Source organism: Ostrinia nubilalis, chromosome 25 (genome assembly GCF_963855985.1).
Source record: "Ostrinia nubilalis chromosome 25, ilOstNubi1.1, whole genome shotgun sequence".
Lineage (NCBI taxonomy): Eukaryota > Metazoa > Arthropoda > Insecta > Lepidoptera > Crambidae > Ostrinia > Ostrinia nubilalis.
Window position 1 is genome coordinate 1,527,044 of NC_087112.1, and position 25,857 is coordinate 1,552,900.

Consider the following 25,857-nt stretch of genomic DNA (forward strand, 5'->3'; position numbering starts at 1 on the left):
CCTTTATAATGTCATTGAATATGTTTTGTAATTCACACATCAGGTTTTTTAAAGATTTGTATCTAATATGCACATTGATAATATCGGATTTTCAGCAAAATCTTAAAATATAAAAATGTCATGTCATAGATAGCGCGTAATACTTTTTTTTTAGGAAAATTACCACTACTTTTATAATATTTTTAGTCTAAATTAAAACCATTAAATTACAGCCGTCGTATCGCATAATTTGAGATCATTGAATGATTTTTGATGCCATCCTACTTCCTACTAATATTATAAATGCGAAAGTTTGTATGGATGTCTGTATGTTAACATGTTTGTTACTCTTTCACGCAAAAACTACTGAACGGATTTTGATAAAACTTTACAGTACTGTTGTTTATGACTCAGAATAACATATAGGCTATAATTTATGACAATCTGTGACAAACTAAATTTCACGCGGGTGAAGTCGCGGTCAAAAGCTGGTTGATAATACATATAAGTTTTTTTCTCAAAATCTCAAGTATGTAATTCACAGCTCTTCATTTTTTAAATCCACGTACCTTCTTGTGACAAACATTCCGGAACTGTGAATAAATATCGCATGCCGAGCACGTGCCCCGCCTATATCAGGTAGTAAACGGATTTGTACTCAAATCGTGTTGTGGATGTTATTATTTGCTATGGCTTCGTATTTAGCATAGGTAAATCTTATACAGTCTCTTTGAATACTATTTAATAATATGTATTAAATTCAAACGTCTTGCAAAATAGCCATGGGACTCTAGGATTCCCTATGTTGTCCAGTCTTTTTCGTCGAAGGAGAATATGGGTCAATGGGACTATTCCCACCTCTCGTTCCCACCGCTGCAACTCCTGTGTAGCCAGGATCTACAGCTTGACCGCCAATAAAAACCCAACCAGTGAAGGTCAAATCATCAAGTAGTATCGTCAATGTATGTCATGTTTTTTCCCGTAGACTCAGAGGAGAGACGCCAGAAACTAAAAAAAAAATGCTCAAAGATTTTCAAGAGATTTCCAAAAAACTCACAAAATACTTGCAAGCGACCCGAGGCAGGTTAGGTAGCAGTTTATATACCTTTTTGTTGTTTATGAGTGCCAAATTCGTTCATAAGAACACTCATACATAAGTATCGGCTACAAAACGGCTTCACACTTAAAAGGGTAGGTAGTGTAAAAAGATAATGGCAGTCGATTTCGTTTAAAATGTATAGGGAGAGGGGGGCAGCTTTGGACAGGGGCAGCTTAGAACAAATGAATTTAAAAATCACTGGTTTAGGCTACAATGGTATAAATCATAATTTATATTGCCAGCACTGATGCGCATAGCCGTCACATCTAATTTTTAATATCTAACTGTAGGTTAACCGGCAAAAGTGGTTTTTTGTTTTTGACTGCCAATTTCGCACTTTTTTATTTTGGTTCTAAGGTTTTTGTGGACGTAGTTTTATAAAATAGTGAGTGGTTTGTTTACTATATGGAAGTTTAAATAGTTTCAATGAAGATTTGATAAGAAATTGCGATATAAAAGTATGTTTCGTTATTAAATTTATGTTTTTTTCTGGAAATATACCCATGGGGCAGCTTTGAACGAAATGGTTGGGGCACCTTTGAACTTGATAAATTTTCTTTTTTAAGTGGTATTATGAAACCTTAAGTTTTCTAATACTTCGTAGAAGGTTTTTACATAAAAAATAAGCAGATTGCTTTACTGTGACAGATAAAATTTCAAGCTGGGTGAAGTCCGGGCAAAAGCTAGTTTTAGTAGTTGATTGATATTTTTTAAATTATGCAGTTTTGTCTTTGATGTGTCATTAAACAGAAAGTTTATTATTATTTAGTTAATTGATATATCTTATATTTACTTTTTTTTAATAATATCCCTAAGTTTTGTGTTACTTTGTACAGAGTGATGTAAAATAAAATAAAATGTTAAATTGATCCCAAATGACACTGATCATTTAAAATTTTGTTTATTAATTATTTTAAAAATACACATTCATAAATATTCAGTTTTATTTCATTGAAAAAAATACTAATTCAAAACTGCCCCAGGCGTGTTCAAGGCTGCCCCGACTACGGGGCAGTTTTGAACGTTTACAGGTCTGTGAAAAAATCTAAATATCTTAATAAGCGTTCATGAATAAGTAAGAAGAACATCATTATTTTGTTGTGTGATAACCATGACCTCTATCTAGGAAGAAAAAATTAATGAAATCGTTCAAGTTTGGAAGATATTTAATAAAGTATGAAAATTGTTCAAAGCTGCCCCCCTCTCCCTATGTTAATTATGTATAGGTATGTTAAATATGTGGAAAAGTATGAAACGTTAGTAAAAATGTAATGATAAAATATGCCGCAGTAGTTCACAGCTTCAGCGAATATAGATTCTATTTTTTACAACACAGTGGTGAATAATTATAGCCGTAGTCGTTTTTAATTTTGTTGGGAAACTGACAGTTGCTACTACTTAGTGCATAGTTTTTCATTATGAACTTGTGTATTAACTTGCTGTTTTCTACTAGAGTTACTATTATGCGCGATGTCTTGCTTTTAATACTGGAAGGGTTTCAACCAAGTACTTTTTTGATACATTTTGATTTGACTTTGATTTCAGTCAGTCATTTAAATAATTATTATTAGACAAAGTGATACGAGTATTTTAGTAGTCTTATTTTTTAACAAATACAATTTATTGAGAGAAATCTGCAAAACAATCACGTTTATTCACGCGCACTAAAAAGCAAAAAGTTAGTCGCCATCTTACCTTTGCATTACTAATCTGTGCTTTTGCCTCCACAATGTCACTTACTTCAGCCATTTTCCCAAGTTTTCTAAACAAGTAATTTCGCCAAAATGCCTACATTAAAAATTAGCCAAGTGCGTATCATGCCACGCGCAGTGTAGGGTTCCGTAGTTGTCCGTCGTTAACACAATATATTTCAGAAGCAAGCAATTACTTCATCTAAAGTCACTTTTAATATTTTCTTCTAAGGAATTTTTACTAGTTAAGAAATTTTATAAAACATCAGTTAAATGATTATTACTCTTAAACTAACTGATGTATCTTAACCATTATAGTTTTCCTTGAAAGTTCATGAAAAGTAGTATTATTAAGAATTTTTTCCAGATTTTTCAAGCCAACAGTTTAGTTTTTAGAGGGGGGACGTTTTTAGAGACGGGCTTCCTTGTCAGGACTACGGAACCCTAAAAATGCGGCATTATTAAGATGAGATCGGCCAGTCAGCTAGAGATAATGGGCCCTTCAAAGGGCGAGGGGGTTCTAAGAACTGCGTTTTGTCTAACCTCGTAAAGACGAGATTGTTGCTATTAAACGTTATGTTCAACGTGCTTTATTAGAGAATGATATGATTTAAGGACTTTTTCAAAAGGCAATTAGTGTTTTGAAGAAATGGAAAATAAAATTGATGGACTTGTAGAGTCCTACTTTTGGAGCTTGTGGGTTCCAATTCTTCTAATCTAAGAGTAAATGCTGTTGAAAAACAAAATTGCATTATGAATCATGCAAGTACTATTATCGATATAGATACAACTATCGATAGGCCGCCTCATGAGCTCTGTAAAATCAAATTTTGACACAGACTTTAAGATTTTTTTATAATATATTTTTAGAAAATCGCTACCTGTGATTAGTGCAAATTCTGTAAATGTATATAAATTCATGTAACATAGATTAGATAAAATTCATCCATAAATATCATTGGAAATCGTTACACGGCACTATGCATAGGTACTGAGCACATCTATAGAGCTGTGTAAATACGCCCCAAAAACATTTCTTTGTATAAACTTGAGAGAAATCGGCAGTTAGATAAGATACCAATAAATCGTTCCTTTCAAATAAAATTTAAAATTTTTAAGAGGATAAAGGGCAAAATGGTTTTAAATTTACACTTTTGAAGTTTTACATAACGAGGTTAAATCCGCCTCGCTCGCCTCTTATAAACTCAAAAGGGATTAAACCGACTATGAAAAATGAAGATAAAATCAGCGTGTCAGCTGTTCCAGATAATGACCACTCGAGACGCGCCGAGCGCACTCAGCTTGTGTAGTTTTAGGGCTTTTGTGCACGACAGTGGTTCAGCCAAGTTGAAAAATGTGAGTGTTTTTGAACGACCTATTTTTGCTCGATGAAACTGACGCTGTTTTTGGTCGCTAAAAGAGTTTTTTAATGAGGAATTAGGCATAAAGAAATTTTAATTTTTCTGAGAGAATAAGGCATAAATAGTTTCTAAATCAAAAGTTTATAACATTTGACTCTTAATTTTACGAGGAGAGGAGACATCCCGTTTTTTCCAGGAACTGGTTTTTGCCAGATCCTGTTTAGTGGTGTTTTAATATTAACGTTCACACGAACATATCGCGTTTGCAGTGTCCCGCATAAAGCCGATCCGTTCCAATTTGTAACTTGCCACAATCACGACTAAAGCAGCTGTGAATTTGACTGACCGTCATTGCACCGCACCCCGCTCACGTGCATTCTAGGTGAAATGGCAATTTCGAATCGCCGCGCCCGTCAACTTTGATGATGTCTTATTCTCTCTTAATTTATTACTAAATAAATAAATAAATAACGTTCCTTCATTTAAAATCTATACTAATATTATAAATGCGAAAGTAACTCTGTCTGTCTGTCTTGCTTTCATGCCTAAACCACTGAACCGATTTTGATTAAATTTGGCACAGAGATAGTTTGAGTCCCGGGAAAGGACATAGGATAGTTTTTATCCCGGTATTTGAAACAGGGACGCGTGCGATGAAGTTTTTCTGTGGCAGACAAAATTCCACACGGGCGAAGCCGCGGGCAGAAAGCTAGTTGCATATAAATTGGGTACCTAAATAAATAAATTATTCGCTGACAGTAATATTTGAGTCAAATTAACTGAATTTGACCGTTTTTGACCGGTCATTTATGGTTTTTGACCATCGTGACCGGTCAGATTCAGTCAATTTCCATCCCTAATCACGACACAGATAGCCCATTACATTGGCTTATCAACCTCGTGTAATTCCGTTAGTCATAACCGCATTACACATGTAACATCATGCATGGAACGTGCATGAAACTGAAATAGAGGATTTGGTGACAGATTGTGAAACGAGCTTTTAGGTCACGGTTGACGTGTTGTAATTTGTTTATTGATTAAAACAGTCATCATTTTAATTAGCCATGTTTCTTTTTTCATGTTGATTTTGTCTTTGATCTAGCATAGGATGTGTTAAACTTAAAATACTTTGGAAAATACTGGCCTTTTTCTCTTGATTCTTTTCCTTGTATATCTCTGTTTGTTTTTTTTTTGTATTATTTATATTAGTCGGCACTTTTTGTTAATGTGTGTTATTGGTGTGTTTCATAAATATTAATTACTTTTTATCTTGTTTCAGGTAAGTGAAATGCTCCAACGGGTGGAGGTATCTTGTATGGTATAACCATAATTTCCAGGTATGTTATTAACCTACTGTATAATGACTTCGCGTCTTGAAGTTACAACGCACCGTTTGGTTTTTAAAAAATATGTAAAAACAACAACTTTTTTGTGCGGAAACAATAGTGAATTACTAAAAAACACTAAACAGCTGATCTGTTAATTAAAAGTTATTTTTTGAGTTAATTTCACGTTGTCCTTACGTCGGTTATATGCTAGAGCCTTTAATATCCATTTTACTTTTTTTTGTCGATTGCGAAAAGTTTTATTATGCAGATACATTCATACAACAATGTAGAGTTCCCATGTAAAATTTACATAATACAAATAAACAGTGCTCGTGTAAATCAACAATACGTATGTTTCGTTAGTTTTAGCCAAAGGACGTCCACTAAAGGCCTCCTCAAATATTTCCAAAACAACCGGTCCTGTAATGCCCGCATCTTGGTGCTTCCCGTAATCTTCTCTAGATCGTCAGTCCACCGAGTGGAGGCCTCGCATTCCATTTTCCGCACACTTTGCTTCTGCCTGTGTTGTTATAAAATTCTATGCGAGAGAAATCCTTTCTGACAGCTCATAAAAAGTTTGACTGGTGATGTTAATTCGATCATCATCATCATCACGTCAATCACCCTCTCTAATTTACCAGGCTGATTGGGAATGGTTGATGTTAGCATATTTATTTACAAACAGTGACTGAGTTTCTTGCGCTGCTTGTTCTCAACACTGGCCCATTATTTTATTGTCCTGAAGCAGTGGTAGGGTTAATATTGGGACATGTAAAAGTGCTTTTTTAAAGCCTACTTGCTTATATAAATGAGTTTTATGAGTTTTTTTTAATGTAGATAGACGATGAAAATGCCTTTTTCTGTATTAAACAAACCAGTAACGCGACACTAATGATGTGTTCTCTCGCGTATTTGTTCCGATCGGCAAACAGTATTTGGTTCGATTACCACTTACATCGGACAAGAGTTTATAAGTATTGGATGTTAATGCTTTGTTATTTAAGTTCCATTTTGTTTGTAATTAGGCACAAAATATTGGGGGTCTGGACTGAATTATGAATTTAAAGTGCTCACATTCAGGAATTTCATAGAATTTTGTGATTTTTGCACGTTTACAAGCAGATTAAACTTACCATAAGTACCTCACCGTTTGTTACTGTGTTTTTGGCAAAAAACCTCTGAACTTGAACCTTGAACATAAATTGAAATGTTTAAACACGCAAATAATTCCTAAAACGAACTCATAAAAACGATTATTTCATGTATGAACGGCTGGCTCATTGATTTGTTTGGATACAATAAAACCGATCATTTAAGCCAACATTAAAGTCTATAAAAACAGACTTGACATATGGGTAGGTCAAAAAAGTGTCTCAACTGACTGTTCTTCTAAAAGTTTAACCGCATCCTACATTGTTAAACTTACTACTGCACCAGTTAAACCGAGAACACTGCTCTCTGACGTCCAAACTTATTTATAACAATGTATTTTTAACCCAAAACAATGCAACAAACTAATTAATTACATATTTACTGTAGCCGTCAAAGACTTGGCAGGCGGCCATCTTGTATCATTTTGCGTTTAAAAGTAATAAGATAAACGGGCGGGCGGAAATTGACTATAGTTTTTAGTTTATAAAAATAACGCGTTGGAATTATAAGTGGGAATGTTTAAATGGGAAGTAACGGTTTTGTTTGGATTAGTTAAAAGTCATGGTTTTGTTATTGAGCCGTATTGCTAAATGTCTGTGTTTATACTAATGGAATATTAGAATCTAAAGTTGAATTTAAAGAACTCTGCTCACAACTTTTTTCAAAATTCATTTTTTGTTTTGATTTTTGCATTTTTTTAAAAAGCCGACAACTCATATCGGTGGCTTAGAATAGACTTAGATACGCTATGATTTATTGACTTCAAATAAATAAATAAAAATTATAAAGATTACGTTTAGTAAACGGGATTATTCCCACCTCTCGTTCCCACCACTGCAACTCCTGTGTAGCCAGGATCTACAGCTTGACCGCCACAAAAACCCAACCAATGAAGGTCGAGTTTGTCCCGGGGGAAAGTTACTTAAAGTGTCAATGTTTAGTATTTAAAGTTTTATTTAATAAAAATAAAATTATTAAGTATTCGATTAATAAAGTTGGAGATAAGATAGCCAGTTCCTCCGTGGTTGAGGTTTCCGGGTGAAGCTCGCTTCCACTTTCGACCTGATCGTTAATTTCCATCAGGTGAGATGCAGGCCAAGAGCTTCCTCGTTATTGATAAAAAATACTTGAATAACACTATAAACGTATTTTGCTCCATTTTTTGCGACATTGACCTTGTTTTCTGCCTGAAAATCCAGAACTCATTACAGACTAAAATAACATCTATAAAGATTTTTAATGGCCTTAAAAATATCTAATGCGTAGAGGAAGTTCGCAATACAGTTATTGTGGAAGATAAAACAAGATCTATTGTTTGCCCAAGGACCACCATAATATTGTTTAGTACAGACAACAGCACATTGTACCTACTATACATTTTATTTTGTTATATCGCCCCTATTACTTACATCTAAATATTATAATTTAAAGGTGACTGACTGACATAGTGATTTATCAACGCACAGCCCAAACCACTGGACGGATCGAGCTGAAATTTGGCATGCAGGTAGATGTTATGACGTAGGCATCCGCTAAGAAAGGATTTTACGAAACTCCACCCCTAAGGGGGTAAAACGGGATCCACGCGTACGAAGTCGCGGGCGACCGCTAGTAATAGGTACATATGAGTCCACAGTGTTTAGATTGACGTGTCTTGGTACACCGAGTTATTATTGGCATACGATTACTGCAGCAATGTTTTTAATCTTTGATGTTTTTAGTTTTCTTTATGATTGAAGTCTGGAAGTTGATAATATTTTTGACCTTCGTTTTTTTCTCCTCGTTTCAAATAAACATTTTCAGGAAAAACTTTACGAACTTGCATCTTCATAATTTTATATGTTTAACCCTGGGTTGCGCCATCTTTTTTTTTACGGGGAAAAAATGCGTTGAATCGCATACCTATCCTGCGGGGACAGGGTAGGTTATGTGGGGCTCACCAAGTCAGAAGGACGAGGCATACCCACTAAAAAGACCCCGCACGGATGCTTTGGCTCATATCTGCACCGCATTGAGTTTTACCATCTTACTTTTAAATAAATAAATAAATAATAAATAAATAACTACGAGTACAACTAGTTGAATATTTTTTAGGGATATCGTGCGTCTTATGAGCGACAATTTTATTTTAACCCGTTCACTCTTCTGTTAAGAGTCAACGCTTACATTTCAGGGTAGGGCCGTTCATTAGGTTTTATTGTACATAAAGTTACAGTAACAGCGTTTTAATTGTCACAATGTGTCTTGCCAAGAGTCTCGTTCATTTCAAGCTCTCTCGTACACACGGAGCTGTTAATGTTTTGTGTGTTTAATAAGACCCTTACTTAACTATTCGTCGGCGTCGTCGAACAACGTCGTATGATCGCAACCGTCAAAATCTGTTTTTTTGCATTAAACTACTCTAAAATATCCCCTTTATAAACTAATTTTTTAATTTTTCAAAATTCGTAATAATATCGAAGATACAGAATCGAACACCGACGGATGTGATTATTCTAACGCAGTACAGAGACGTGTTTGTGCAAGCGTCATTGTACTTCGGAAGACTGCACATCGTTTGTTGGAATAGCTTATACATTTGTATTCGTATTGTTATTGAATGTATCTAGAATTTCGTCTTTATATCTATAAGTTTGGACACTTTATTGTTTTGATGACTGAAAGTCACAACCATCTCTTTACTAGGGAAGTCAGAGAAAAAAAAACTGTGACGTACGTACACACCCGTCGTTGTACTAGGAAGTTCGAAAATAAAAGAAACAGTGTCCTTTTGTTTTTATTTTATGGTATTTGTAGGTAGATTGATGAGTATAAACATTAAGAATGTTTGGTACAAAATAATTGTTTTTGGTGGCGGATGTACTGAACTTACATTGTTCTAAGGACTTTTGTTTGACGTTTGATCAGAACCATCGTTGTACTTCGGTAAAGTTTGGTAATTTTGACGTCGGATATACACAACCGACTTTGTACTAGGGACGGGTATTCCAATTGCGTCTTTGTGAATCAAAAGCACCTTAATGAAAAAGGGCTACTATAAAGTTGATGATTATATAAAGGTTAAAAATGTTTGGAATGTTTAACTACCTAGCTCGCATCAATACTTATGACTATAATTTGTATATTTTAAAGACTGTAAAACCTTGAAAAGGAGGCTGACAATAGTGACTGAGTTTCTTGCGCTGCTTCTTCTCAGCACTGGCCCATTTATTGTCCCGAAGCAGTGGTAGGGTTAATATTGGGACGTGTAAAAGCGCTTTTTTAAAGCCTATTTGCAAAAATAAATGAATTTTATGAATTTTTATGAATTTTGTTCTATTTTTAAATTGCTTAAAAAATAAAATAAAAAATTGAGACTACAATAATTTGATTTTAATGTGTTTCTATTTGACGATTTGTTACTCAAAATAAACATTGTGTTAAAATTAAAGTTTTTTTTGCGTATACAGGATGACATCTTGTAATGAGTGAACATCCTTGTAAAGGATTATAGTGCATGTCATTTGCAATCAAATTAGATAAGTATTTGCCTACGCAAAACACAATGTAATTTTTCCATACAAAAAATCAAAATAATAATAATTAATATCCCGTAGCTGATTTTAAATTTTCCTGCTTTTAAGCTAAGGTAGAAAAAGCCCAAACTATAAATAATAAAAACAATAAAAGACTTTATTAAACACACAGTAAAACATAAAAGTAATAAAATAAAAGAAAAAAGTGTGATAAAGGGGCGCCCGCTCAATTTTTATCGGAACACCATGTTAGGATGTCCCTATTAAAACTGAGAAATGCTTGACTTTTGCCTAGGCATATACCTACATAAATAAATTGGTTACAATAACCTGTTATCCCTTACAAGGATGTTCACTTATTACACGTCACCCTGTAAGTATAGGTATGCTTAGAAAGCTTTTCGTCTAAGTTAAATTTTATACTTATTTATTTTATTCATTTCTAAGTAGCACTTACTCCGTCAAATCAATGCCCCCTTTACCCTTTCAAGCAGATCCCAACATTATTAAAAAAATGCAAGATCTTATAGGTGATAGTTTTTGCATCCAGTGCCTTCCTGCTACCTTTATGAGATCATCGTTCCGCCTTGGTTTGTGGGTGGATGTCGCACGCTTCGTTTTTCGGTATGCAGCCTACTCCAGAACCTTGGTGCCCCATTGGCCGTAAGTTTTGCGTACTATGTGTCCTGCCTATTGTCACTCAGCATGCTAATCTGTCGGGATATGTCATCGAATTTAGTTTGTTTACGGACCTCCCTCATTTATGATTTGATCTCGTAAAGAAACACTGACATAACCCTTGCTATAGCACGCCGTGCAACTTTGAGCTTCTTTGAGAGCCAACGTTTTGGACCTATAATAGGGTAACACACACTGATGGTAGACTCTCGTCTTTAGGCACTTTAGGATTTTGGACGAAAAGATGTCTAGTTTTCCGGATACTGCCCAGTCGAGGTAGATTCGTCGATTGATCGATCTCTTTCTCGAAGTTGGACCTACCTAGCTAAATCTTTTGTCCAAGGTAGACATCCTACTTGTCAACAATCTCAAGAATTGAGATCCCAACCGAAGTTGGGTAGGGTGCAACATGGACATTCGACATAAGCTCATTTTTTCCATGTTCATCCAAAGGCCCCGTTGGGATACTCGATTAAGGTCTTTAATATTGTGTCGAGGTCTTCCAAAGATTCTGCCATGACCATAATATTATCGTCGGCATACCTAAGGTGAGTGTTGTACTCGTCGTTGATATTTATGCCGAATCCTTTCATTCCAGGAGTTGGACAGGTGAACAGTTTTGGAAATAGGTATAAAATCTCCCAGCCTTACGCCTCGCTGTAGTGGAATCGCGCTCGTGCTCTGCTTCTGTATTCGGGCCGAATTGGTGCGTTCATGTAGAAGTACTTCAGTACCTCGATGTAACGAGTGTCGATACGGCCGCGGTGCAGGGAGAGATTGCAGCACTGCCCAAATCTCGATCAAATCGAAGGCCTTCTCATAGTCCACGAACTCCAAGCATAGTGGCAAGTTATACTCTTCGATCTTCTGCATAACCTGCCGCAGTATATGGATGTGGTTTATCTATCCTTGATTTTTGTTAATTTTTTTTGATACCTATTGTCTTTATTTATAAATTAATTAATAATGAAACCTAATAAACAATGTTTTTTATTTATTTCCTCCAACTTTCTTCATCATCCGACGGGTACTCATGGCAGAAGTTCCGTAGAATAATGACTAAAAGTGACATACGTCATATATTTGATTAAAAAAATTCGCAGAACAACGACGGTTTATCACATACATCCTCAAATTGTCCATAGAATAATGACGCATGTGATTTTTACAAAAAACTAAGTATTTTTGGAGATGGGTACATAGTTTATATAAAATAACATCTTTATGTTTATAACATCCCCAAATTTGAAACCGATCAGCCAAGTAGTTTTTTTTGTAGACACAAAAAACCGGTTCCAAAACTTCAAAACGCTCTCCTGGAAACTTAACATTTTTCAGATACGTCGTTGTTCGACGACGCCGACGATTTATCCTTATTAACGACGTAGGTTAGTATTGGACCCGTGTATATAATACTAGCTTTCCGCCCGCGGCTTCGCCCGCGTAGAATTTTGTTTGTCACAGAAAAACTTTATCGCGCGCGTCCCTGTCTCAAAAACCGGGATAAAAACTATCTTATATCCTTTCCCGGGACTCAAACTATCTCTATGCCAAATTTCATCAAAATCAGTTCAGTGATTTAGGTGTGAAAGCGAGACAGACAGACAGACAGACAGACAGACAGACAGACAGACCGACAGACAGACAGACAGACCGACAGACAGACAGAGTTACTTTCGCATTAGATAGTATAGATGTCTAAACAATGTAGCATTCAATTGGTAAATAAGCCATCACTATAACTTGAAATTAGTCATTATTGGTGTCCACTGCAGGAACACGATCCTTTCTAATTTACAAGAGTCAAAGATTTAGCCTGCACTCCCCACGCTGGCCAGACGAGTCCCAACTGTGATGATAACTTGAAACTCCATTTTTCATTAACAAAGAACAGCAGGAAAAACAAATAAAAACTGAACAGGGTTTAATTTTTTTTTTATATTTCAAATTGGTAAACACGAAAAAATATTGAATACTTAGGTAAGTAAATTCATCTCGTAGTTAATGCTAGAAAGAACAGGTCATGTGTACCTCTTACCTCATCTAAAACCTTTTCCAACCTACCTCTCGAAAAGTGCTATATATTACCCTTCCAATAATAGCTACATATTTCACTAAGTCATAACGTTGCCTGAACCGCAACCAAAAATTTCACTCCATACAGAGGAATACATCATCTCGAGGACAACAAGCGAATCAATCATACATTCATAACAAACCAAGGCTGAATGCAAATGGCGTACAGGACATCACTCATCCTGGTACAGACTACAGCGTCATTTCGCTGTAAAATCGCCTCTATTACCACTCAATATGCTATAGAGTTTAGGCTAACGTGTTGGCAGTTGTAAGAGTATTGTTGGCCATCTGCCTCGCCTGGCAAGTCTCCAAGTGTGCCAGCCTACGGCATGTTGGGTTTGCGGCAATCATGCAGCCGGTAAACATCGAAGGCTGTTTTTCCGTGTCCTTTAAGGTCAGGTAAAGTGAAGTTTGTTATGACGCGATGACGGTGTAAACTCTTTAATGGAAGGTAGACTTTGTGTAATTTTGGTATTAGAGACAGTTTGAACAGTATACGAGTAGTAGGTACAATAACACGAAGAGCGTTGGGGTGTTTGAATCAAAATTTTGAACTAAGAGATTTTGTGAAAAAGTCCAAGATGGTTGTAAGCCTTCCCCACCGAAGGTAGGTACGAGCTTGCTGCCAGCTATATTTTAACTTTAATGCTGTCAGTCTGAGACATAGTGTTCGCTGAGAATCCTTTACTCCACGATATGACAATTTTTCAACAGATAAGGCCAGCCCATTGCCAACTTAGCATTTTCATCCACTACGAAAAAGCTCTTGGCCTGCAGGATTTAGAGAATAGCCTTCTGATCCTGGCCAAGGCCAGGGAATGACGTCATCTTTGGCACCGGATTCCTTACCACCTGCAAAACGTCACTAACACTATATTGCCGCAAATTGCAAGCTGCAAGCAGTTTGTTTACGTTTCTATCAAATCAGATCGGCGCAGACTTTACACAATCATCTTTGAAGATGTTGCAATGAAATAAAACATAAATTCATTTCAGGTTTAGTGCCGGTTAGCATATTGTATTGTATGACGTGCTAGAGCGCCCACATGGTGAAGTGAGGGCGATTTCCGTTGCACTGTCAAGACGTTTTTGTTACGTCAAAACGTCAGCGAGACCAGTGGTTCTAGCCAGACAAAGTGCACATTATAATCGCAAATCAGTCGAAAGTTTTGACGGATTCGATTTTCGATTCGATCAAAAAGTGCAACTTGTCTGGGAGGCAGGGGGCGTAGAGTGAGTTTACTTCATACGCATTTAATATCGACGGCTTTAAAAAATAAATAAATATCCTTGGACATTTTAAACTGCGCCTCTAGTCCCAAACTAAGCTTGTACTATAAAAAAATAAGAAGATTTTAGTTCTTGAAAGTTTCCTCTAGGGGCGCTGTACAATCCGTCATACATTTATTGTCACCTTTTACGCAGTCGATATCGAATACCTTTGACGTAAACTCACACTATGCCCCTTGATGTACTATCGCCCACAGTTTCAGCTACCCATGTCTGTTTTGTCTCGCTTTCATCAAATGGTGGTTCTTTGCGATAGAACGAAACGACCGTGATCGAAAATGGAAATGGGTTAGGTCAAACTTTCACTCACGTAACTAGAATCCTAATATCTGGTCCGACGGGCACTTGACCGATTTTTATTAAATCTCAATGTTAAAAAGCTGCCCATCTAATGGAGTCATTTCGGATTAAGGCAGTTTGTAAAATCTGACAAGATAGGTATGATCTTGGCTATCACTTTTGTCTTACAACACAAAAAATACCTCAAAAATCTGCCAAAGAAAGACTTTTTTTTGAAAACTCATTATATTATTATCTGCTGTTACGTATTGTGAAGGTAAATAAAATCTATACCACTTAAAACTGTCAATTACTACGTAGGTATACGATTTATATGGATGTCCAAACCGACTTTGCTAACCCTGAAAACTTGCACGTATCTGAAAAATATTCAAAGCGTTTCCCTAAATAAAAGCGAAACCTACTTGCATTTTTCAAGTGCGCGAAATCCTCTTACACCGAAATCCCTAAAAACAAATAAGGTTTAAATGTCAGTTGCGTGGTTCTACCGCAGTGCAGTGCCGCACGGAGCACGTAGCGCTAAACCGCGTGTTTACGTGCAAAACATACGAGTGGCGTTTGCGACGTGCGATACAAATACTAAGCTCTGTCGTGGACTGGAATGCTGTAGCGGTTTAAATTATGAAGTACATAGAATTTATTTCTTGCAACACCTGCAGGTAAGAAATGCTAAAAACGCGTTCATATTCATTCACTAGAAGCTTTTTTCAACCTGCTATTCTAACTACTTGTGACCGTCGGTCCATCGTACGTTACGTCAAGCTAAACACAGTAACATCTTACGTAATGTTGTAGGTAATAAGGGTCATTTCATTTTGCTACGAAATATGTTTGTATGAAATGTACACAAGAAAATTTATCGACCAAACAGCCTATATAGGTAAGCCCTCTCTTACATACAATCTGGAATCCTGTATCAACATAATATACATAATACATATAAATAAAATATACATGTGTAAATGCCAACAACTTATATCCTAATGAGTTAATTAATAAAGGCGAAGGGGTTGTTTTCACCCCAGCCCCTCATTAATTTCACCCCCGTCCAGTTAGGGTCGGGGCTTTAATGAATAGCAGTTGCAAGATTTTATGCTTCGCAAAAAGCTTGAGCTTTTTGTTAATGTGAGGCTGTTTGAGCTTTCGATTTTGCACAGTCATTTAGTATGTTACTTACTTATAAGTAAATAATTGTTAAAATATGGTTATATGCTGTTTTTGGTTATTTTATCTTATTACTATATTTCCGCCCGCGGCTTCGACCGCGTGGAATTTTGTCTGTCACAGAAAAACTTTATCGCGCGCGTCCCTGTTTCAAAAACCGGGATAAAAACTATCCTATGTCCTTTACCGGGACTCAAACTATCTCTATACCAAATTTCATCAAAATCGCTTCAGTGGTTTAGGCGTGAAAGCAAGACAGACAGACAGAGTTCCTTCGCATTTATAATATTAGTATATAGATTTTTAATTTCTCTAAAATATTATCAAGTTATACACAAAACTCAGATATTTAAAGATAACTAACTAAGTACAGGTGGAGTCAAATAGTTCGTGACACCCAAAGTGACCAAAAAGTTGACAACACAACCTTATTCCAATTGTAACAAAGACGTAATGCCAGAGTAAATACAAATGAGTAGGTCATCTTAATAGAAACGCCCGAGCGCGGTTTGTATGTGAGCGCGCCAATACGTATGCGGCGCGCACGCACACACTGACAAAATTTAGCGGGGATTAGCGGTGAGTTGCCCCGAATTTTGTCAGTGTGTGCGTGCGCGCCGCATACGTATTGGCGCGCGCTCACATACAAACCGCGCTCGGTGCGTTTCTATGAAGATGACCTACTCATTTGTATTTACTCTGGTAATGCGAACTTTTTGGCTACTATAGTTATCACGAACGGTTTAGATGTGACGCTGACTGAACCTATTTATAATATTAGATAAGATTAGTAGAGATTACTACAGAATATTGAATTTGTGTGCTAGCACGGTTATGCAGTTAAATTTTGTTTGTAGCATAATGCAGATATATTAGAAATCTAGAACGTTATCACACAGTAAAATATGTACCTAGTTATTCCAATTTGCATATTAGTCACAAATATTATTACATTTGACATTGCGTGCTCCATTTTAATACTACTCTAGGGATAACACCAGACAGACAAATGTATTTTCAGTGTATTAACCTTTATATCGTGTTTAATGCAAATAAAGACTTTCTAATTCATTATTATAACGACCCACATGACGTCATTATTAACACGGGTGTTGCAACACGAAAATACGCGTTCATTTTGTATTTGACACGATAATATTATCGGTTAATCGAGAGATAATTTTAATGTAGCCGTAATCATAGTGGGCGATGAGCTATGACTGAAATATAATAATACTAGCTTTTGCCCGCGGCTTCGCCCGCGTGGAATTTTGTCTGTCACATAAAACCTTTATCGCGCGCGTCCCTGTTTCAAAAACCGGGATAAAAACTATCTATGTCCTTTCCCGGGACTCAAACTATCTCTATGCCTTTCATCAAAATCGCTTTAGTAGTTTAGGCGTGAAAGCAAGACAGACAGACAGACAGAGTTACTTTCACATTTTATAATATTAGTATAGAGCAGGGATTCCCAATTTTTTTTTGCCAAGGAACCCTAATTGATTATACTTTTCCTAGCGGAACCCTACTTTGATAAATGGAAATTTAAATGAAAAACAATAAAGTTTTTATGCAATTATTTGTGAACAAGTCGGTGCGCGCGAACAACGTTGGTCACGAAACATGGGATAATATTTTTTACGGAACCCTTGCGGCCTTTTTACACGGAACCCCAGGGTTCCGCGGACCACCTTTCGGGAACCGCTGGTATAGAGTCTGGTACAGTCAGTGTCGAGCGTGCTATGCTCAGAGTTTCCCTGCGTGATCGAATCAGAAGTGAGGAGTCTGAAGCGCAAAGTGACTGACATAGCACGCAGAATCGCTAATATCAATTGGCAGTGGGCGGGGCATATAACTCGTAGAACTGATGGCCGCTGGGGCAGAAAAGTTCTCGAGTGGCGACTACAAGCCGGAAGACGTAGTGTGGGCAGGCCTCCCACTAGGTAGACCGACGATCTGGTGAAGGTCGTGGGAGGTGCCTGAATATGAGCGGCGCAGGACGGGTCTTTGTGGAAATCCTTGGGGGATGCCTTTGTCCAGCAGTGGACGGATTTCGGCTGAAACGAACGAACAGTCAGCGTCAAATAGGTAATTGAGAAAGCTGACCCCGCGTAACGGGATAAGGCGAGGCAGAAGAAGAAGTCAGCGTCAAATAGTTCATGACACCCAAAGTAGCCAAAAAGTTCGCCACACGCCTTTGTTACAATTGGAATAAGATTGTGTTGTCAGCTTTTTGGCCACTTTGGGTGTCACGAAGTATTTGCGCTGACTGTACCCATGCAAAAAACTTCTTGTATGGGGCCAACATTTCAAATTATCCTAAAAAAAATTACACCACAACCATGGATTAAACAGAGTTTTTGAGGTGTCTTGACCTACGAGTAGTCATTAAAACTTTTGTAGCGTAGAAGAGTCGAATCTCAAACTAAATTCACACCTTAAGCAATTTTTGTTCAAGTTATTTAAGACAGATTTTGGCGTAAAAGTATGGCGACGATGGGTAGGTATGAAATACCATTTTAAATCTTTTTAAAAGCTACTTCAGAGTTGTTTCTAAATCGGCTCTATTTCCAGCTTAAGCGTGCTCATCTTCCTACTCAAGGATGAATTTAATATGAAGTTCATAGGTACTTGATAAGAAGATAAGAACCATCAAGCCAAAATTTTCAATTCAAAAACAGTCCTTAACTTTTTAAATCTCTTTTCATATCTTGAGTCTGCCCGCGACCATGACTTGAAACCGAGTCGAAACGTCCGGAAGTTAAAAAAAATACCATTTTACCTTTTTCAAAGTGTTTGGGTGCTGCCAAATCCCGTAATAGTGAGAATTTTAGGCACCTACTTAACTGTTGGCGAACCCAATTTGTCAAATTCGATTTCTGATAGAACATCGAACATGCAAATCGAATTTTTATTGGTTTACGACCCTCACATTCGAAACAGTTGAGTTGCCAGTTCAAAAAATCTACACTCCGGAAATGGGAATGGCAACAATAAAAGCTTTAAATCCCAGATGCGGATGTGACGTCACGACAAATGGCCTCGTTAAAATTCATCCCCGTCCGAGCAATTTACTCTGTTAATGAAAAGTTGCAGTGGATTGCGTTGAAACCATTGTAATCCGCTGCATAAAGCAATTAGTGCTAATTGTTATAGGTTAAACTATTGAATTTACATTAACTGGCCGTAAACTAGGATTGGGAGAAGTGGTTAAGTCGCATACGGGACTGTTCCCGCCTCGTTTTCCCACCGCTGCAACTCCTGTGTAGCCAGGATGTACAGCTTGACCACCAATAAAAATCAAACCAGTGAAGGTCAATTTGGAAGAAAAGTCTCATAAATGATTTGTGATACTTACACTAAAATAGAAAGAGAATATTCAAGTTCAAATGAGATTTCGTTACCCGTGTGTAGGCTCTTATGGTAATACAAGTCCCAATATAGCTTACCCTATCTTCTTCAGGAAAAAAGTTTGAATAAAAAAAAATACATACAGTGGAGAGTAGAAGAAGAAGAAGGCTTCTTTGTATAAGTTGGTTAAAATATAGCGTTCAGCCTATGTAAGTCCACTGCTGGCATTAGGAGCGCAAGCTTTTTCATCTACCCTGCTATCTTCTTAAGATCATCGGTTCAACAAGCAAGAGACTCGAGCCATTTATGGTTGTAGCATGTATTTCCTCAAATTCGGATGTGGTGTAATAACATAAACGTCCTCTCAGATTTGTATGCAGTATATAAACAACATAACAGTGAGGTACCGCGGCCTCCTACGTCACGGCACGCCCTCTGACGTCATTCTCAGCTGTTCCAGCTATAGCAGTATAAAGCAGCTGATTTATATGCCGCTAATTACACATTAAGAAAAACAAACTAATCTTTAGGCGAGTGATTTATGGTTGTTTCTGGAATTTTAGGTTTATTTCTTTCGATTGGAATTTCAGGGAAGGACAGTTATGTAAGTTTCAGGAATCTTTAACGTGTTTTTAACGTTATAAATATCCTTAAAATAGGTAATTATTAAATATTCTTGGCCATTTTACACAGCGCAGTCCAGTCGCAAACTAAGCAAAGCTTGTTGTACTATAGGTTTAGGTACCAATTAGGTACAATATTTACGCATGTAGATAAAGTCAAACGTATATTTGTTTGTGCAGAATATTTTGTGACAAAATTTGTACCTTCGTTTTTATAAAAAAAAGTGAAAACCAGCCTCTTTAGTTAAAGTTTCTAGTGATTCAAGCTGAATTGACAAAGTTTTGGTTCCAAGTTTTAAGTTTATCTTTGTGTATTAGAAAATGTATAGGTACCTGGATATTAACATAACTTTGTTCTATTTACTGAAAGAAAAATAAATAAATAGGCCATAATTTTAGCTTACTTATTATAAAAATGTACGTGAAGTCACGGATAAAAAGCTAAGCTAGTCCCATAAAATAGATCATGGCTACAAAACCACACTACAGTCAATAGATCCGTCCAAAACACCCCGAATCCAATATGTACCTCGTATTTCCATTTCCATCAATCACAACTATTTGCTATGGTAATACCCTACCCCTCCCCCCTAGCCCTGCTCCATGACGTCACAGCTGCTGCATTTCAGCCGTAATTTCAGAGATTTATTTCCGTAGTACTAAAACTAAAGTCAGTTATTTGGTTGTCTATTTTAATCGTTCGAAGTTTAGAACGACGTACAGTCAGCGTCAATAGTTCGTGACACCCAAAGTGGCCGTAAAGTAGACCTTAGGATACACGGACAGCTTGAAGCAGCTAGTATCCGACAGCTTCAAGCTGCGACTGCATAGCAAACTACAGTACACTACGTACACACATACACGGAACCGCTCGAGCAGTTACAACTGTTTGAGTAGTTTGCTATGCAGTTGCTGCTTGAAGCTGCCGAAACTAACTGCTTCAAGCTGTCCGTGTATAACAGGCCTTATTCCAATTTTAACAAAGGGCCCTCGCCCACGGCGACTTTTGACAGCATCGCCACTAACGCGCGTTAGTCGCATTTGCAACGCACCGCTACAAAAAGTCGCCGTGGGCGAGGGCCCAAAGACGTGTTGGGAACTTTTTTGTTATTTTGGTTAACAATTTAAGAACTGTTTGGCTGTACGCACATTAAACTAACGCCCGTATTCACAAACAATGCTTGCTTATGTGAAGCAGCAAATCGAACGCACAGCGAATAGAGTTCTGTGATTGGTTCGTTTCGTGTGTCACCCTGTGCGTCCACGCGCATTGTGAGACCTCATAGTAATGTTTGTGAGTACGGGCATTACGAGTATTTTTCAACAAAAGTGTAAAGTTTTATGTGCTGTGAACTGTACGTGGTACGTAATGATGTAATGATTTCGGGGAAATGCGTGCGAGAATGAGAAATAGTGTGTAAGATGTTATTTATTATTAGACGATAGATGCTCACGGTTTACTACAAAATATAGGGTTGCTAAACTATGCTATGTAACGACATGCCCCGACTATGCACGGAACGGGCGCAAAGCATTGGATATCGGCTATAGATAATACTAGCTTTTGCTCGCGGCTTTACCCTGGTAAAATTTAGTTTGTCACAGATCGTTATAAATTATAGCCTATAATGTTATTCTGGGTTGTAAGCAATAATACTGTAAAGTTTCATCAAAATCCGTTCAGTAGTTTTTGCGTGAAAGAGTAACAAACATCCCGACATCCAGACATCCAGACATCCAAACTTTTGCATTTATAATATTAAAAGTAGGATAGATCTAAAACTGCCTCTTGAATCATTCTAAAGCCTGGTCCTTGAGCACGTAGAATCCCGTCCAATGACCCCAAGCTGCCCATCCTTGTCGCTCGCACGTAATTATGTTGCTATCGCGCTCGCACACTCACTGCGGGCGCGCGTCGCACAGTCGCGACAGCAATATAATTACGCGCGAGCGATAAGGATGGGTAGCTTGGGGTCATTGGACGGGATTCTACGTGCTCACGGACCAGGCTTTATCTATGGATGAAATCCATTCCGTAGTTTCAAAAATCGAAGCCTACAGTTCTTTCTTTCTTTACCGACAGAGAGCCCAGAGCGATTTTATTTTATTGTAGAGATGAACAATATTATCAGCGCATAATGTGTAAAGGTTTCCGAAAGAAGTGTGGCGAAGTGCATGCTAATATGAGTATTATAAATGAAAAGTATTTCTGTCTGTCTCCTATCTTTTCACGGCTAAAACCACTACTTTAATATGGTAAAATTTTGGCATAGTGATTGAGAAAATCATACTGTTGCACAAGCATCAAAACTAGGACAATAAATAACAAACATAATATGTGATGAGCTTTTAATGGAGGGCTGTCCAGGCACGATTGGATGAGAAAGATCATCTGATGATCTTTCTCATCCAATCGTGCCTGGACAGCCCTCCATTAAAAGCTCAACATACAAAATCCGTGAATTTTACACTCGCACCGTTCGCTCGTAAAATTACCCATAAAACACCACTAAATTTGAGTATAATAAAAACGCCGAAACACACCATCCGTCTTCTGGAGATCCATCTGTAAATTATTCTGAACGTTGAGGTTGACCCAATAATAAATTTTAGTGCACACCCGGTCTATTTATTGTTTTGAATCGAAATCGAATTAAATGTGGGGGGTCTATGGATATCAAATGAATCGTTCATTTATTTTGTTTCTCGGTTTTTAAACCATTTGGGAAAAATGTTGCTAAGCCTAGGCGCAGACCATCGACTTTTAGTTGGCCGATAGTTGGGCCCGATTTTAATTTATATGAAGAATCGGCTGCATTAGAAGGACATGCTCTAGATCTAGACTAAGGGCTGATGGTCTGAATAGTCAGTATCTTTTAACTGAAAAATAAAGCCCATATTCATCATTCACAGTCTTAGTATGGGAAATCAGTGTTCTGCCATTTTCAGAGCAGTGTTTACGTTGAGCTCTTTGCTTTTTGCATCGCTGCGACACACATCATGCAGGAAATATTCTTCCACTTGTAACTGCTTTTGTTTGTTTTATGCATGCTTATATCGTATTCTGCCGTATTATATTCTTTTCTTATTAGTGTTATGCTGCAACTTTACTCTTTCATGTGTGTTAAGTGTATGCAAATAAATGATTTATCTATCTATCTAAATGTGTCAAAATGACAAGTTTATAAGATATCTGACGATTAAAAATCAGCCCTTATAATAATAAACTGATTATGATGATGTTTATGGATCTAGTTTTATTTCAGTAATAGTTGAACCCATGTATTTATTTAAAACAGAAATCCACAAGAACTTATATCATGTTCAGTCAAACGAGAATGAAAATTTGTCCTCGCTAATTTCGCAGTCAGTTTTGCGAGCAGTTCATTATTTAACGAGTCTCTGACAGTTAACTTATAGTTCGCTAACTATAACTCTAGTCCACCATCTGGTTTGACGACAGAAGCGGTTAACGAGGCTAGGAACTTATACGAGCTGTTCAATTTAACTGAATGGATAAATGATTGCGATGCATTTGTTTATTCTTTTTTAAGATTACCTGTCCTGTAACTTGTGACGACATTATAAATATTCCCATTAACTCCTCCAGTTAAACTAATTATAACCCTTGTTTTGGAAGAGAATTTATCACAATAGTCCAGCGACCCTCGAATCGGCAGTCCGATACAGAAACATGTAGAGTTTTGTCGCTTTATGTACCTAGTCCGTTTTATTGTGTGCAAAAATACTAATTTCTAACATGCTACCAAATCTCCGTAAGACCACTTCATCATCATCATCTCAGCCAGAGGACGTCCACTGGTGAACATAGGCCTCCCCCAATGCTTTCTATGTTGCCCGGTTGGAGCGGCCTGTGTCCAGCACCTTCCTGCTACCTTTAGATGTCGTCGGTCCACCTTGTGGGTGGACATCTCACGCTGCGTCAGACCACTTATGTAACTGAAATTATGCAAATAATTCGTAGATATATCCCAGTCTGCTATAGATTTTCTTCACAATATAGGGTTTTATTAATGGAACTTTTTAGTGTAAAAGTTGTGCGAAAGTTCTGTCAAAATAAGTTCAGTCATATCATAAATAAACCGGAGTAAACATACACATACCTAAAAATATTGTTAATACTATGTACGAATCTTTTAACATGTGTTTGCTAGCTAGTACTATATGTATACATAAAGAAATTATATTAACTAGCCAAGATTGGAACTTACAAAAGCTTCCACAAAGCTTTGTAAACAACGTCATTAAGTAAACTTTAAATGTAGATGTTAAGCGACTCTACCATTGTGTACAACTTGGCAACTTATACTTAGTTCATAAGTTATTTGTTGTGTTCTTGCGAATTTTTCAAACTCCATTGTATTTTTCTAACTGAGTTTGAGACTTGAGTTATTCTTTACGCCTGAAACTTGATATCGATGTTGAGTTTGAAATGGCTTCTTTGTATGAACTCGTACAGAGTAGGTACTTTTAAAAGATAAGAAAGACTTTAACTCTATTACTTAACACTTATTTCATACAATGTTTGAACACGATTTATTAGAGCGCGTATTTCTCATTCAGAACACTTTTTTTACCAAAAGCTAAATTTATTATGATAGGTTTTCATATTATTATAGTAAATAGTTTTTCCTGAAATAAACAAAAGGCTGATAAAAATCAGTCAAGTTTCTCCCGCCACTTCTTCTCAGCAACAGTAGTTGTTAGGCAAGCTATATTTGGGACTTAAACAGACTGGATTGTTATTGAGGTACTTTAAAAATTATACTGAACAATCCTGAAATGTTGGACCCAAATATGGGAATACCCAGGAATTGAACCGAGATTCTAATATAGCAAATGTTCTTTTAGAAGGTTAGATGAATTTTATGAGTTTCATGTTTTATCTAGGGACGCTTGTATCAATCCCAGTTTATCTATTAGAATCAGTATTCCAACTTTAACCAACCACATGTAGCTAGTTTGATATAAGTAATAATAATATTACAAATGAGCATGCAGAATCCCTGCTTTCTCATGGAGTTCTGGCTCCATACCAATATGGATCTACCTTTATCCGTAAGGCCGGGGCTTTCTGCGAGCGGAGAATATTTCCAGGTTAACTTGATCCGTAAATCAGTAGCTTAATGATCGCTTGGAATAGGTTGGGCAGCGGCATGTTGCCAAAATGACCAAATTTTGTAGAGTAGGTTGTTAAAAATGCACTGGACTTTGCAAGTCCATATAATTTTCAATTAAGTGTGTATGAGTACTTACTTGATTTGTTTGCAAAGTAGGTACCTGTGTTTTTTGCCATAAAATTAATATTACATTGTTCGAAATTAAGGTCATATTCAGGACACGTTGACATATTGTTTAAATCTGCTTGATATGCACTGGTTTTCTTACAGAATATGATGATATCATTAAGTTTGTGCTGCTTCTTCTGCAGAATTTTTAACGGGATTAATCCCACCTCTCTTTCCCATTACTGAAATTTTGTTATGATCACATTTTGGCTTCTAACGTCACCCGTGGGATATTGAGATGGAAAGCGACTCAAACTTAGCCTTGGCTTCCGACAGTAAAAATCTCCACTTCGGTCTGTTTTTTTTAAGTGACAGGAGGCAAACGAGCAAACAGATCACCTGATAGTGATTACCGTCGCCCATAGACGCCCGCAGTCTCAGGGGCGTTACAGGTGCGTTGCCGGCCTTTAAGGTGAAGATACGCTCTCTTCTTGAAAGCTTGCAGGTCGTATCCGTCCGGAAACACCGCAGGCCACCACGTTTTGCACCACTTACCATTTATTGACGCATATCCTGTGTTCTAATAAAACTCTTAAACTAAGACCGCGGCTCTACCTGACATTTTATTATTCCGCGGCCCGGCCGCCATATTGATTTGCATGTACATATTTATGTTTTCAATTTAACTCGGGAGAGGGGAACATAAAGGGAGCTTTTATTAGTAGAGCTTATCTAGACAGCGTAATTGGAAGCTTTGATTACAAAAGATAATGTTATGAGCACACAAAGCTCGTGGGTCTGTCAAGGTGAATTAGTTTACTGGCAGTAATATTAAAACTAGCATTTAGAAAACCACGATTTGTATGTTGACTTAAAAATCGTCAAATCTTGCTTGTGGAGGGCTTTTGCATTACTTGATTTTTATTTTAGAATTTTTTACCTTGTCTGATGGTATGTACTATAAGTGCTGTTGTCTGTAGGACCTACCAATAGTA

General features: G+C 37.1%; 1 protein-coding gene across 3 annotated transcripts in view; it reads left to right on the plus strand.

Moving 5' to 3' along the window:
- The window catches only part of LOC135084310 (potassium voltage-gated channel protein Shal), a 126,189-nt gene that overhangs the window by 34,379 nt on the left and 65,953 nt on the right, over positions 1 to 25,857 (plus strand). The window lies entirely within an intron of this gene.